General features: G+C 37.4%; 1 non-coding gene across 1 annotated transcript; it reads left to right on the forward strand.

Moving 5' to 3' along the window:
• The first annotated feature begins 1,525 nt into the window (after positions 1-1,525).
• Positions 1,526-1,597, forward strand: TRNAR-UCU (transfer RNA arginine (anticodon UCU)). Its single transcript has one exon. It is a non-coding gene; the product is annotated as a tRNA-Arg (tRNA).
• The last annotated feature ends 14,122 nt before the right edge of the window (positions 1,598-15,719 follow it).

Genomic DNA, 15,719 nt, shown 5'->3' on the forward strand with positions numbered 1-15,719 from the left:
TTTCTTAACAATAGGACCTGGGGATTTCTTGGTTCATCATGCTATTGCTCTAGGTTTGCATACAACTACATTGATTTTAGTAAAGGGCGCTTTAGATGCACGCGGTTCCAAATTAATGCCAGATAAAAAGGATTTTGGATATAGTTTTCCTTGTGACGGCCCAGGGCGCGGCGGTACTTGTGATATTTCTGCTTGGGACGCATTTTATTTGGCAGTTTTCTGGATGTTAAATACCATTGGGTGGGTTACTTTTTATTGGCATTGGAAACATATCACATTATGGCAGGGCAACGTTTCACAATTTAATGAATCCTCCACTTATTTGATGGGATGGTTAAGAGATTACCTATGGTTAAACTCTTCACAACTTATCAATGGATATAATCCTTTTGGGATGAATAGTTTATCGGTATGGGCGTGGATGTTCTTATTTGGACATCTTGTTTGGGCTACTGGATTTATGTTCTTAATTTCCTGGCGGGGGTATTGGCAGGAATTAATTGAGACTTTAGCATGGGCTCATGAACGCACACCTTTAGCTAATTTAATTCGCTGGAGAGATAAGCCCGTGGCTCTTTCCATTGTGCAAGCAAGATTGGTTGGATTAGCTCACTTTTCCGTGGGTTATATATTCACTTATGCAGCTTTCTTGATTGCCTCAACATCAGGCAAGTTTGGTTAATTTAGTTTGTTTTTTTGTACTGTATCAGCACCTAGTTCATTACTCTTGATAGAGAGGGAGGATCTGCCTTTTTAGATTTCTTTTTCTATTTATTTTTCCATCTAGGATTAGAACCGTATACTTGGTAATAATAGCAACGACACATTATGGCAAAAAAAAGTTTGATTCAGAGGGAGAAGAAGCGGCAGAAATTAGAACAGAAATATCATTTGATTCGTCAATCTTTAAAAAAAAAGATAAGAAGCAAAGTTTCTCCCTTGAGTTTGAGTGAAAAAACGAAAATGCGAGAAAAATTGCAATCCCTACCGCGTAATAGTGCACCTACACGCCTTCATCGACGTTGTTTTTTGACCGGAAGACCTAGAGCTAACTATCGACATTTTGGGCTATCCGGACACGTACTTCGAGAAATGGTTTATGAATGTTTGTTACCGGGTGCAACAAGATCCAGTTGGTAAGGATAAAATACCCTTTCGTATTTGTATGGATTTCTGGAATTGATAATCATAGAGGAGCCCTCTTTACCATTCTGTATAAATGGACTATTCTATTTGTATAGATATTGGTAGAGGGGCGTATCCAACCCTCTTTTATCCACTAGTTACCCCTCTTTAGTTTAAGAGTATAGAGCAGTTTGGTAGCTCATAAGGCTCATAACCTTGGGGTTGCGGGTTCGATTCCCACTACCGCCTCCATACTCCTTCTTTATGATATATGCATGATATAATATATACATCATGCATTTGTATCTGGATTTTTTGATTTCCTAAAAGAGTTTTGGTCTAACAGTTTTTTCTCGGAAGAAGCAAAAAAATAAAAGAAAGAATAAAATATGAAAGAAAAGCGTCCATTGTCTAATGGATAGGACAGAGGTCTTCTAAACCTTTGGTATAGGTTCAAATCCTATTGGACGCAATCTTATTTCTATCTATTCTTTAAATAACTATACTAAACTAAAAACAAAGAAAACTTTTTTGCATGATTCAAATGAAAAAGCTTTCTCAACGATTCCTATTCTACTAACAAGAGTAGACATGCAAAATTTATTTGTTACTGAAGAGAAAACCGTTCCAGCTGTTCCTGAATAGCTTCCTTCAAAAGGATTTCCGCTTGCTCGGTGAATGTCTTGCTAGAAGATATAATTTCTTGGAATTGAGGTTTAGTATCTTTTAGATGTTTACGTAACTCATCCAGAAATTTATTTACCTGTTCAATTTCTAACGAATCAAGATATCCTCTTGTTCCGGTATAAATAGTAGCTATCTGCTCTTCCACTGGGAGAGGATTTGCCTGGGATTGTTTAAGCAATTCCCTTAATCGTCGACCCCTTGCCAATTGATTCTGACTTGTTTTATCGAGAGCAGAGGCGAATTGTGCAAAGGCTTGTAACTCTGCGAATTGCGCTAGTTCCAATTTTGATTTGCCAGCTACTTGTTTCATGGCTTTAATTTGAGCCGCGGATCCTACTCTGGAAACAGAAATACCCACATTAATAGCGGGTCGAATTCCGGCATTGAATAGATCCGCAGATAAGAATATTTGTCCATCTGTAATGGAGATTACATTAGTAGGAATATAGGCGGAAACGTCTCCAGATTGAGTCTCAACTATTGGTAAAGCGGTCATACTTCCTTCGCCTAAAAGAGAATTTAATTTAGCGGCTCTTTCTAAAAGGCGTGAATGCAAATAAAAAACATCCCCTGGATAAGCCTCACGTCCGGGAGGTCTTCTTAATAGAAGGGACATTTGGCGATAAGCTTGTGCCTGTTTGGAGAGATCATCATAAATTATTAAAGTATGCCGTTCGCGGTACATAAAATACTCAGCCAGGGCTGCTCCCGTATAAGGAGCGAGGTATTGTAATGTAGCAGGTGAATCCGCCATTTCAGCTACTACAATAGTGTATTCCATGGCCCCCTCCTCATGGAAAGTAGTTACTACTTGAGCTACGGAGGATGCTCTTTGACCGATAGCTACATAAACACATATTACACCTTGCCCTTTTTGATTGAGAATTGTATCTGTGGCTACTGCTGTTTTGCCAGTCTGTCTGTCCCCAATAATTAACTCTCGCTGACCGCGCCCTATAGGGATCATCGAATCGATAGCAATAAGCCCTGTTTGAAGAGGTTCGTATACGGAACGCCTGGAAATTATACTTGGAGCAGGAGATTCAATTAAGCGAGATTCGGAAGCTATAATTTCGCCTTTCCCATCAATAGGTTTAGCCAGAGCATTTACAACACGACCCAAGTAAGCCTCACTCACGGGTATCTGAGCAATTCTTCCTGTTGCTTTTACAAAACTTCCCTCTTGTATCATCAACCCATCGCCCATTAATACAATCCCAACATTTTTGGATTCCAAATTCAGAGCAATACCCCTAGTACCTTCTGCAAATTCGACTAATTCACCTGACATTATTTCACCAAGACCTATAATACGAGCAATCCCATCCCCCACTTGAACTACGCGACCTATATTCTCAATCCCTACTTTCCTATTATATTGTTCAATACGTTCGCGGAGAATTTTATGAATTTCGTCGACTCGAAGGGTTGCCATTAGTGTTTCTTGACTCTTTTTTCGGAAGCAAGGGGAAAAATAATGCCTAAATTCTAAACGAAAGTAGAAGTTCAAGGCCTAATTAATTTAATTATTTCTTCCATTCCAGGGACCCGAGAATGCCAATATTAGCACGAATCGTACGGAAATGTAACTCGGTATTCAAACAACTATTCAGAGTTCCTAGAGCTCCTTGTACGGCCTGTTGGAAAACCCGCTGTCGGACCTGATTCATTGCCCTTTGTTTTTCAAAATAAAGGGTTTCGTTTTTAGACTTTTCCAATTGTTCCAAACTAATAGAAGTAGCATTAATCAAATTTGCTTTTTCTCGTTCTATCTCAGAGTATCCATTCATTCGATACTCATCCGCTTCTAGTTCGACTTTCTGTAATCGAATCCGAGCTTTTTCGAGTTGCTCAATGGTCCCTCTACGCAATTCTTCTGAATTTCGAATAGTACTCAAGATCCTCTGTTTTCGATTATCTAATAAATCTTTTAATGAAAGTAGATTATTTTGTAAGTTTACAACTTTTATGATCTCTTCCCGAACCAAACATGAATCTTTCGATTCATTTGGCTCTCACGCTCCTTTTTTTTTTTCTATAGCTATTTCCATATCTTTTTTTTAAGTAATGAGCCTATCCTCTATCTTCTTTTTTATGTTTATATTTCAATATACCGAAACCTATATAAGACTAGATAAATATTAAGAGGACTCTTCCGCCTAGATAAAAATATATCATGGTCAGCAAAGTTGTTTCTTTATTTTTATTTGCCCTCTAGTTAATAATTTCAATTTCATTAAGAAAAACTAACTAAATAAATGGAAAATGAAAATTAATAGAATTCTTTTTTATTTTTTTTTTCTTCAAATCCAAAAAATTTCTCTTTTTTATACATAGGTCGTCGATTCGGCATTGGTTAAAAAAGGGCAGGGTGCCCCCTTTTTTTTCTAGTAAATAGTTCAAACCATTTTATCGATATGAGTGTTCTATATCAGATAAATTTTACATTAGCTATTTCCCGTTTAAATTGGTACTAATACTAATATAGTTGTAGAAAGAGTACCTCTTTTTGCCTGGACTTCAAGCAGTTTAGCTTTAACCGTGTTAATGGTCTCACATTCTTGGTTTATAGAGAATCAAAGTTGATTTACCAATGAGTCGCGAAATGCTATGGTTCTTCCATATGATTTCTGAATTTATTCAGAAGTAATTCGTCGAGATCGTGCACCCTTTTCTTATTTATCCGAAAAATACTAAAAAATATTATAAAGTGCAGCCGGATAGATCCAATCTATTCTTGAAATAGACAACTCGCACACACTCCCTTTCCAAAAAAAATCAAAACACCAACCACTACAGTTAGATTTATTAGATTTGTTGCTAAAATATCGGTATTAAGCCCGAAACTGCCAGCGGATGGCCAGTGAGCTAAAAAAACGAAAGAATGGGTTACATTTTTCATATGCTCTCCTCTTATAGATAGGACGAACAAAGAACAAAGTTTTTCGATCACTTACTTCGCTCGCCCTTTTTTGATCGGTTTTTTTAATGCAAATAGATTCAATCTAGTAATTTCTTTTAGATTAAGTCTTACGTCTTGTTTGACCGGTGAAAGACTTCCTTTGTTGAAATGTTCTGTTCCCAAAATTCCTAAAATAAAAGGAAAAAACTTTCCACTTTCCTAAACTAAGGACGGGAAATAAGAAGGTGAGCATATCTTCTAAATTAATAATACTCAACTCAGCCCTTCCTAGAATGGGGTATTATCTGTCCCGATAAATAGATAATTCCAGGAGTAATAAATAGGAGTAAATTAAATAAAGTATTGATATAATTGGAATTGTGGAAGCAAATACCAATTTACTAAAAAAAGAAAAAAGTATCTAATCGAAATCGAAAGAATTTTTTTTTTAAGATTAAACAAAAGGGTTCGCAAATAAAAGCGCTAGTGCCACAACTAGTCCATAAATTGTTAAAGCTTCCATAAAAGCTAGACTAAGCAATAAAGTACCTCGTATTTTACCTTCTGCTTCTGGCTGTCTCGCAATACCTTCTACAGCTTGTCCTGCAGCAGTACCTTGACCAACTCCAGGTCCAATAGAAGCAAGCCCTACGGCCAATCCAGCAGCAATAACAGAAGCAGCAGCAATTAGTGGATTCATGGTGAGTAGTTCCTCGTGTCAAAAAAAAGAAATGGTTAAGGATACAATCAACCAATAAATTCTTACTTCTAAGCTCTATTGGGGAGAAGTAAAGTAACTAAAAAGTACAAATTGAAATCAAATTGAAATGATAATGTGAATTGTCCGAACTACATAGAAGGGAATTCCATATCCATATATCGGATTAGATAATGAATCTAACCTAGGAATATATAATATAATATCCTATATATATACATTTGTTTCTTCTATTTTGTTTGCATATTTTCTCATTTTCTATTGAATCGGATTCTAAAATCATTGCTTAAAGTGGAAACCTGCATAAAAGAGGACTCCACTTATAGACATTAAGGATATTATAGTATAGATCTAGCCTGACTCCACCCTCCTTAATGCATATATACTTTGAAAATTCCATAATATAGTCTATTCTATTCTCTCTCCTACAACTCTAGGCTATATATTCATACGCATTTCTAACTATTTTTTTGCAACCAAGCAGATTATCTGGAACCATGCATGAATTGAGCTAAGCTGCAAAAAAAAAAAATACTATTTCCAAAAAGAGTCAATTCAATGATGACCCTCCATGGATTCACCTATATAGGCTGCGGCTAATGTTGCAAAAATAAGAGCTTGAATACCGCTTGTAAATAATCCAAGAAACATGACCGGTATAGGGATTACTAAGGGGACTAAAGAAACAAGAACAACAACGACTAATTCATCCGCCAATATATTCCCGAAAAGTCGAAAGCTAAGCGATAATGGTTTTGTGAAATCTTCTAGGATGTTAATTGGTAAAAGGATTGGAGTTGGTTTAATATATTTCTCGAAATAGCTCAATCCTTTTTTGCTAAGACCAGCATAAAAATATGCCGCTGACGTGAGTAAAGCTAAAGCAACAGTAGTATTTATATCATTCGTGGGCGCTGCTAATTCCCCATGGGGTAACTCTATAATTTTCCAAGGTAAAAGAGCACCCGACCAATTCGAAACAAAAATAAAAAGGAACATAGTTCCAATAAAGGGAACCCAGGGACCATATTCTTCTCCAATCTGAGTTTTGCTCAAGTCTCGAATAAACTCAAGGACATATTCAAAAAAATTCTGACCGTCGGTCGGGATGGTTTGTGGATTCCGAACAGCTATGACAACTGAACCTAGCAAGATAGTAATTACGACCCAAGAAGTGATGAGTACTTGGGCATGAATTTGGAAACCTCCTATTTGCCAATAGAAGTGTTGGCCTACTTCTACACCCGATATATCGTATAACCCCTTGAGTGTTTTAATGGAACAAGGTATAATATTCATATTGTCCTCTGATAAAAATTGAACTTCAAAAAAGGAATTCTTTTGATTCAACCATCTCTTTCTCAACTCAGCAACTTGAAGTATTAATCTTATATTTAGGATACCAAGAAAGCACATCAGATCATAATATATATCAATACCCTCTAATATATATCAATATTCCCCTTCTTTTTTCTATGCAAAAAAAATTCTATGCAAAAAAAAAGATATAGTAAAGTAAGTGATTCCATAAATTTACGCAGTTGCCCAAGAATTCACTATATATTCTTAATCAACGATTTCTTATATAGAGAGAACGGCCCTCACAAATTGAAAATACTAATTTGTTAAGAATCAATCGAATTGAAGTCATAGTGTCATCGTTGGCTGGAATCGATATATTCGCGAGATCCGGGTCACAATTTGTATCGACTAAAGAAATAGTAGGAATCCCCAAAATGGCACATTCCCGAAGAGCTATATACTCTTTTTGCTGATCAAGGACGATCACAATGTCTGGCAATCTCGTCATATATTTGATCCCGCCGAGATACCTTTGCAAAGTAGATAATTTTCTCTTCAAGATTGCCACATCTCTTTTTGGGAGATGGTGGAATTTTCCCATTTTTTCTTCTGCTCTTAAGTCTCTAAATTGAGAAAGTCTAGTTTTCGTAATCGACCAATTCGTTAACATACCACTGAACCACTTTTTATTAACATAATGACAACGAGCCCTTATTGCAGCTGATGCTACTAAATCTGTTGCTCTTTTTTTGGTACCAACAATTAAGAAACTTTTTCCCTGACTTGCTGCATCAAAAACTAAATCACAAGCTTCTGATAAAAAACGAGCCGTTCTAGCGAGATTTATAATATGAGTACCTTTACGCTTTGCCGAAATGTAAGGGGCCATTTTAGGATTCCATTTCTTAATACCATGACCAAAATGAACTCCTGCTTCTATCATCTCTTTCAAATTAATGTTCCAATATCTTCTTGTCATTTTTTCCACACTTCCTTTTTTTTAATCCTACCATTCCATTACGGAATTTAGTTCTTTTTGAAGATTAAGAAAGATCCGAAATAGCTTGAAATAAATAATAATTGTTCCGAGAGAACCTTGTACTAAGATAAGAGTTGGCCATTGATACATGGTATAAACATAACCACCTTAATGAATTAACTGACTTGTTTTACTTATTAAAATAAAAATCTTAAAAATCTAAAATTTGACCTGTTAGTGTTCTAAGTTCAAAAGTCTAGTAAAGTAAAAAATATTTTTATGGGGGTTCTTATGTCTCATAAAAATTGTTTGTTACGTCAGAATCTGAAGAAACTAATTCTGTATGGAGAAACAAAAAATCTCTCATTTCCGACGCGAATAGATTTTTTTTTTTTATTTCGAAATAAAGGTTCTTGTCTTGTGGGGAACGATGCACAAATTTTTGGAATCCGGTACCAACAGGTATAATCCCCCCCAGAACTACGTTTTCTTTCAAGCCTTTCAACCAATCAATGCGACCTCGTAGGGCAGCTTTTGCTAAAACTCGAGCAGTTTCTTGAAAACTTGCTTCAGATATGAAACTTTGGGTATTCAGGGAAGCCCTTGTTATTCCCAATAAGATTGCCCGATAATAGATCGATTCATCCAAAGCTCGTCCTGCTCGTTCCGCTCGCAATAGTCCGATTAATTCCCCAGGCGAAAAAACATTAGACATTCCATCTTCGGAAACCCGCACTTTTGATGTTACTTGGCGTATAATAATCTCTATATGTCTATTATGGATCTGTACCCCTTGGGATCGATAAACCTTTTGGATTTTATTAACCAAAGAGATACGACTTTGGGCTATGGTTAGCTCAGCTCCAATCAAGAATCCCCAAGGGACCCCAAGAATTCTTGGTATACGCTCATTCCAATCCTCAATTCTCCTTTCGAGATTCGGGGATAATGAATCAATTGAACGCGCTTCAAAGATTTGTTCCACTTTTGGAAGACCTTGCGTTATGTCACTAGATCTCGATTTTTCATATATAAACGTAACTAACCTATCTCCCTTGTAAAGGATTTCTCCATAATGACCATTAACAGTTGCTCCTGTAGTGGCCAAATAAGGTTTAGCTGCTCTTATAACAAAGGAATTCATATTTACAATGAAAATTTGACCGGATTTTTTTATGTGCGATTTAAATAGACATACATTTTCACAAATAAATTGTCCAAGGTGAATTATTGCCAATGTCTCTTCCCAAGAATCATGATGGACAAAGTGACAATTCAAAAGGAATGGATCCAACATTATGTTACTATCGAAATTAGAAATCCTTTTATTTTCATCTATTAAAGAGTATTTAAGTTCTTGAAGTACTTGGAAGGTTTGTTTTAAATTGTCAACGAACAAATATTTTTTTAACAGGATTTTATTATGCGTTAGTAAATAGTAAGATGAAGAAAAATGCGATATACTAGCTACAATAGCGCCTAAGGGCCCAAAAATTTCTCGAATAGGAATTCTAGGATTCCATTCTTTTATCGCATTGGGATGTTTTGAATTCTTGAATAAACCAATTCGAGAACAGTTGGATGCCGACAAAATCATCAAAGAGTGGTATTCTTTATTTCGATTCAACAAAGTGCCAATAGCTTCTGGATGTTGGCTAAGTGATTCAATCTTCGCCTTGGAATAAAAAGAATTGATATTGGCGCGATCTAACCTATTATGGGGAATCGGTCCTGCACTTGTCCTACCATACCTTTTTCGTGTATACGAAATAGTGGACTTGACTAACTCAATTCTTAGGAAATCGCGAATAAGATCATTTGCTCTTACCTCAACAAGGGAAGCACCAGCCTTTTCTTTTTCTTCTTGTTCCCAATTCACTACTAAGCAAGTTCTAACAAATTGACTATTTGTGTGATAAATTCTTTGAGTTAACTTGCTATTTTCATGAGAAATAAAATTGACAAGTCGAATTTGGAGATTATTTTCTTCTTGCAAGAGATCCTGCGGGAAAAGTGTTGCTAAATTTCTTCCTTCGTCCATTTCATATGCCACTGTAGGGCGAACGGAAACAAAATACTTTTCCTTGCTCTTGAGAATTTTTTTCCGTTGAACATAGACCCAATTTTTCCTTTTTTTTGATTCCTTAGAATCTTTTTTTTGTCTTTCTGGCGGTATCAAACAGCCACCTAATATCTTATCCGCCTCTTCAGGAAAATGAATATCTCCGGAAAATATTTTGAGTTCCGTATGGCTTTTTTTTCTCTTCACTCGGACCAGTCCGCCTAGTCGACTTCTTGTATTTTTTGTGAGTTGTGTATTCACTCCAATAATACTATTGTCAAGTATCTTTAGGGATGAAGATCTCGGCAAGATATGAAGTTCTTGAAGAATGAAAAAAAACCGATCTACTTCTTTTTGGTATTTTAGACTAAATTCTTTTGTTCCTCGATGCTCAATCAAACCCTCTTTTTTTAAGATGGAATCTTCCTCTGGGCTCTCGTATTCGTCCTCTGAATCTTCTTCTGAGTCTTCCTCTAAAGTACCATATTTTTCCTCTGCGCTTTCCCCGGGGCTGCCATATTCGTCTTCTGAGTCTTCCTCTAGAGTTCCATATTCGTCCTCTTGGGTCCTATATTTGCTCTCTGGGCTCCCATATTCCTCTTCTGAGTCTTTCTCTAAAGTCCTATATTCGTTCTCTGGGTTCCCATATTCGTTTTCTGGGCTCCCATATTCGTCTTCTAGGGTTTCATATTCGTATTCGTCTTCTAGGATTCCATATTTAGATTCTTCTAGGGTTTCATATTCATATTCGTCCTCTCGGGTCCTGTATTCGTCTTCTAGGGTCTCATATTCCTCTTCTGAGTCTTCCGCTCGAGTCCTATATTCTTCTTCTAGGGTCCTATATCTAAATTTAACAATTCCTGAACCCTTTTTATCTTTTCTGTATCGGGGATCGTCAAAATAAGCAAAAATAGTATTTCTACGTAAAACACCCATAAGGGGGATTTCAATCGAAATCCCAAAACAGGATATTAGTTCTTTCTCTTGTTCTTGATGATATTGTAATGGAATGACGAACCTATTTCTTCGCTTTTTCGCCAACAAATCTGAATTATCTTGAAAAATAGAAGGATAGATAAAATTCCAATGGCCATTGGACATGATTCGATCCGACGTTGAATAATCAAGAATTTCCCTATCTTTTTTACCATAAGTATTCATTTGATCTTGATCCTTGTGGAGTGAAAAAGACGCTATACTGGATCTGCACATACTTACTGACAATATCCATAAATGGCTTGTTTTTGGTAATCGGCGAAGATTACCATATTGATATTCGGGCGCATGGTAAACATCAGTACTCCAGTGCATTTCGCCGTCTGATTCAGAATAAATATGCTTTTGTACCCTTTCTTTAAAATGTAAAGTGGACGTTCCGGCACGAATCTCCGCAATTACTTGTTCGGATTTTACATATTGATCATTTTGCACTAGAATCAAGCTTTTTGAGGGAATATTCACACTATATAGAATATCTTGACTCTGAATAGTTACATGCAAGTCTATATAACATAGAAAAGCAGGCTGCCCATGACGGGTACGTGTGGGGTGAACCAAATTCTCATTGAATTTTATTTTTCCATTCGAAGGGGATCGTACAAGGTCGGCAGTACCCCCTGTGAATACTCCGCCAGTATGAAAAGTTCTTAATGTTAGTTGAGTCCCTGGCTCCCCAATTGATTGACCTGCAATAATACCTACGGCTTCTCCCAATTCGACCAGATCACTATGAGTAGGACTCCGGCCATAGCATAATTGACAGATCCAAGAAGTGCTTCGGCAAGTAAAGGGGGTTCTAATATATATTGGTTGTGCTCGAAATGGTTGTGCTCGAAAGGCAGTTATGAATCGATTGACTAATCCAATTCCAATATCTTGATTTCGCGCGGCAATGCATCGTGAACCGATATATATATCGTCTGCTAATACACGACCAATTAGTGTTTGGACAAAAAGTTTTTCCGTCATCCCATTTTGAGGACTTACAGAAATACCTCGGATAGTACCACAATCTCTTCTACGCACAATAATATGTTGAACTACTTCAACAAGTCTACGTGTAAGATATCCAGCATCTGCTGTTCGCACAGCAGTATCTACAACCCCTTTGCGGGCTCCATAGCAGGAAATTATATATTCTGTCAAAGAAAGTCCCTCGCGTAAATTGCTTTGAATAGGTAAATCAATCATTTGTCCTTGAGGGTCCGACATTAATCCTCTCATACCTACTAATTGGTGTACTTGAGATGCATTTCCTCTGGCTCCTGAAAAAGACATTAGATAGACTGGATTAGAAGGATCCGTTATCCGAAAATTTGAATTCATTTCTTGTTTCAAATATTCACTTGTCGCATACCATATCTCAACAGATTGGCGTAATTTTTCTACCGCGTGTACAGCCCCATAATAATAGTGTTTCTCCAAAAGAAAACTCTGTTGTTCCGCGTCTTGGACTAACCATCCCTTAGAGGGTATTGTTAAAAGATCCTCGATTCCTAACGAAATCGATGTAGTAGTGGCTTGATGGAAGCCCAGAGTCTTTAGTTGATCCAGTATATGGGATGTATATCCCATTCCAAAATGATCTATTAATCTGCTAATAAGTCGTTTCATACCAGTTCCGTCTATCTCTTTATTATGAAAGACCAGATTGGCCCGTTCCGCCATACATAAGTACCCCCTTTTCGGCTGAGTAGGATTCGACAATTGCTGAGTAGGATTCGACAATGGGCCTGAGTCAGTGATTCGAAAATTTAATTAACTTAATTGCCTCAATCTCAATCTGGATTCGCGTGGCAAATAATGATGATACTAGGGAAATCGGAATGCCCCCCGAAAGGGGAGGGGCATCGCCGAATCTAACTTTCTTGTTTAGGTAGTGTATGAATAGGCCTGACTAAATCCTTGTATGGCTTCCTCTATTTCTCTATAAAAAGAAATATGACCAAGAGTGGTTCGAATGTATATCGAACGAATTTCTTTTTTTCTATTTCCCATTATTAGATAGTGGGCATAAATCTCATGATAAGTCCCCAAAGATTCATATTGAACTTCAATCGGAACTTCTCTTGACCCAATGACGCGTTGATCCAGGTTCCATCGTAGCCACAAGGGACTATCTAAACTGATTAGTTTTTGTCTATAAGCTCCCAGTGCATCATAAGAACTAGAAAAATGGGGTTCTTTATCTTTCCTATATTTAAAATTATTATTATTATTGTAATTTACTTTTAGATTTGGGTAGTTTCTGCAACTATTATATCTATTTGCACAAATACCTCGACGCTTTCCAATCGTTAATACATAAAGCCCGATAAGCATGTCTTGGGTTGGTACGCAAATAGGATCCCCAATAGCGGGAGATAAGAGATTCATATGAGAAAACATAAGTAAACGGGCTTCTGCCTGAGCTTCCAAGGATAAAGGTAGATGAACAGCCATTTGATCTCCATCAAAGTCCGCATTGAAACCCTTACACACTAATGGGTGTAAAGAAATAGTACGCCCCTCTACTAAAGTGGGTTGAAAGGCCTGTATGCCTAATCTATGCAGGGTAGGTGCTCTATTTAACAGTACAGGATGTCCCCGCATAACTTCTTGAAGTATTTCCCATACAATGGGTTCTTTTTCCCAAATTTTCCTTTTAGCAATCCTTACATTAGAAGTGGCGCGTTTCGTGATTAAATCGCGAATTACAAATAGCTGAAAAAGCTTTATTGCTATCTCTAGAGGTAATCCACATTGATGTAATGAAAGCGAAGGACCCACAACAATGACAGAACGCCCCGAGTAATCGACCCGTTTCCCAAGCAGAGTCTCGCGAAACCTTCCCTCTTTACCTTCAATTACATCTGAAAGTGATTTGTATACTTTATTGTGACCATCCCTCGTCGGTTGCCCGCGGGACCCACTATCAAGAAGTGTATCCACGGCTTCTTGTACCAATTTTTCCTGGCACATTACTAAATCTGCTGGCGCTAATTCACTTCTTTTTAATAGATAGGCAAGATTGTTGTTCCGACGGATAACTCTCTTATAAAGTTCATTAATGTCTGAAGTCACTACTTTATCTCCAGACCTATAAACAATAGGTCTCAATTCGGGAGGAAGAACCGGTAATAAGCACAAAACCATCCATTCTGGTTCTACATTTGTTTGAATAAAATGTTTCGCCAATTGCATGCGTCTAATCAAAAAAACTTTTCTTATTCGTCTTTTTCTATCTTCCCACTCATCTCCACTATACCCCTCGTCTTCTAATTCCTTCCATTCGACCAAAGAATTCTCTATAATAATTCGCAAATCCAAATCTGCTAATTGTTCTCTAATAGCACCTGCTCCTGTCGCAATTTCCCGATTTCGAAATGTTGCAAAGCCTGGGGTAGAAAAAAAGGGAGAAATGCTGTGGTTACAGGATGCAATTTCCTCTTCGAATAAACCTCGTAATCGTAAAAAAGTGGGTTTTTTAGTGCTGGGCCTAGCAAAAGAGAAATCGCCGTATACTAGGCCCTCCAACTTCTTAAGAGGTTTATCTAAAAGATTCGCGATATAACTAGGAAGACCTTTCAAATACCACACATGAGTCACGGGACATGCGAGTTTGATGTATCCCATTTGATATCTTCGTATCCGAGAATCCACAAATTCGACCCCGCATTTTTGGCAAAATCTTTCGTCTTCGTTTTCAGCTCCGCTCGCTCGAGAATTGCCACAAGCGCAAATCCCGCTTTTTATGGGTCCAAAGATTCTTTCGCAAAACAATCCATCTTTTTCTGGTTTATCGGTTTTATAATGAAAAGTAGAGGGCCTTGTGACTTCGCCAACGACTTCTCCATTAGGTAGGTTTTTGTTAGCCCAAGCCTTTATTTGTTGAGGGGAAACGAGTCCAATTTGAAGTTGTTGATGTTTATATTGGTCAATCATAAAATAGAAATAAGAAAAGAATTTATATTTATTCCGATCAAACTTCCTCCCTATTAACCTGGAAGTTCTTTTCAGATACAAGGAAATGATTCAGTTCTAGAGCCAAAGATCGTAGTTCTCGAACGAGCACTCGAAAAGATTCTGGAGGATCCTCATGATTAGGTATTCTTTTTCCCCAGATCGTAGCATTAAGTATTTCTTGGCGAGCTATAAGATGGTCAGATTTATAAGTAAGTATCTCTTGTAAAATATGAGCAACACCAAATCCTTCTAAAGCCCAAACTTCCATTTCTCCTACTCGTTGTCCCCCTTGCTTGGCTCTTCCTCTAACCGGTTGTTGTGTAACAAGTGAGTAGGGCCCAGTAGAACGCCCATGAATTTTCTCATCAACTTGATGAATTAATTTTAAGATATAGGACTTCCCTATTAGAACAGGTTGCTCAAAGGGGTCGCCTGTTCTTCCATCAAATATTCTGCTTTTTCCCGGGTACTCGGGTTCAAATACCCATGGATTTTTTGTTTCTTTACTGGCTTCATATAATTCTGAAAACACAAGTTTTCTTGAAGCCTCTTGCTCATATCTCTCATCAAAGGGTGCTATTCTATAATGTTTCTTTAGCAGATCCCCCGCTAATCCGAGCGAGCTTTCAAATATTTGTCCCACATTCATTCGGGAGGGTACTCCTAAGGGATTGAAGACCATATCAACGGGTGTTCCATCTTGCAAATAGGGCATATCTTGCCTAGGCAAAATTTTGGAAATGATCCCTTTATTCCCATGTCTTCCGGCTACTTTATCCCCAACTTTGATTTCACGTTTCTGTAAAATATATACACGAACCATTATGTCGAGCGGGTCCCTTTGGATCCATTTCACATCGATAACGCGCCCTCTTCCACCTATAGGTAATTTCAGAGAAGTTTCTTTTGAAGTGGAAACCTCAAGGCCAAATATGGCCCGTAATAATCCAGCTTCCGCGATATAAGATGATTCGCTCGCTATCTGAGGCGTTAATTTACC

This window comes from Triticum urartu, unplaced genomic scaffold, assembly GCF_056163025.1.
Source record: "Triticum urartu cultivar PI428250 unplaced genomic scaffold, HENAU_Tu73 scaffold2, whole genome shotgun sequence".
Taxonomy (NCBI): domain Eukaryota; kingdom Viridiplantae; phylum Streptophyta; class Magnoliopsida; order Poales; family Poaceae; genus Triticum; species Triticum urartu.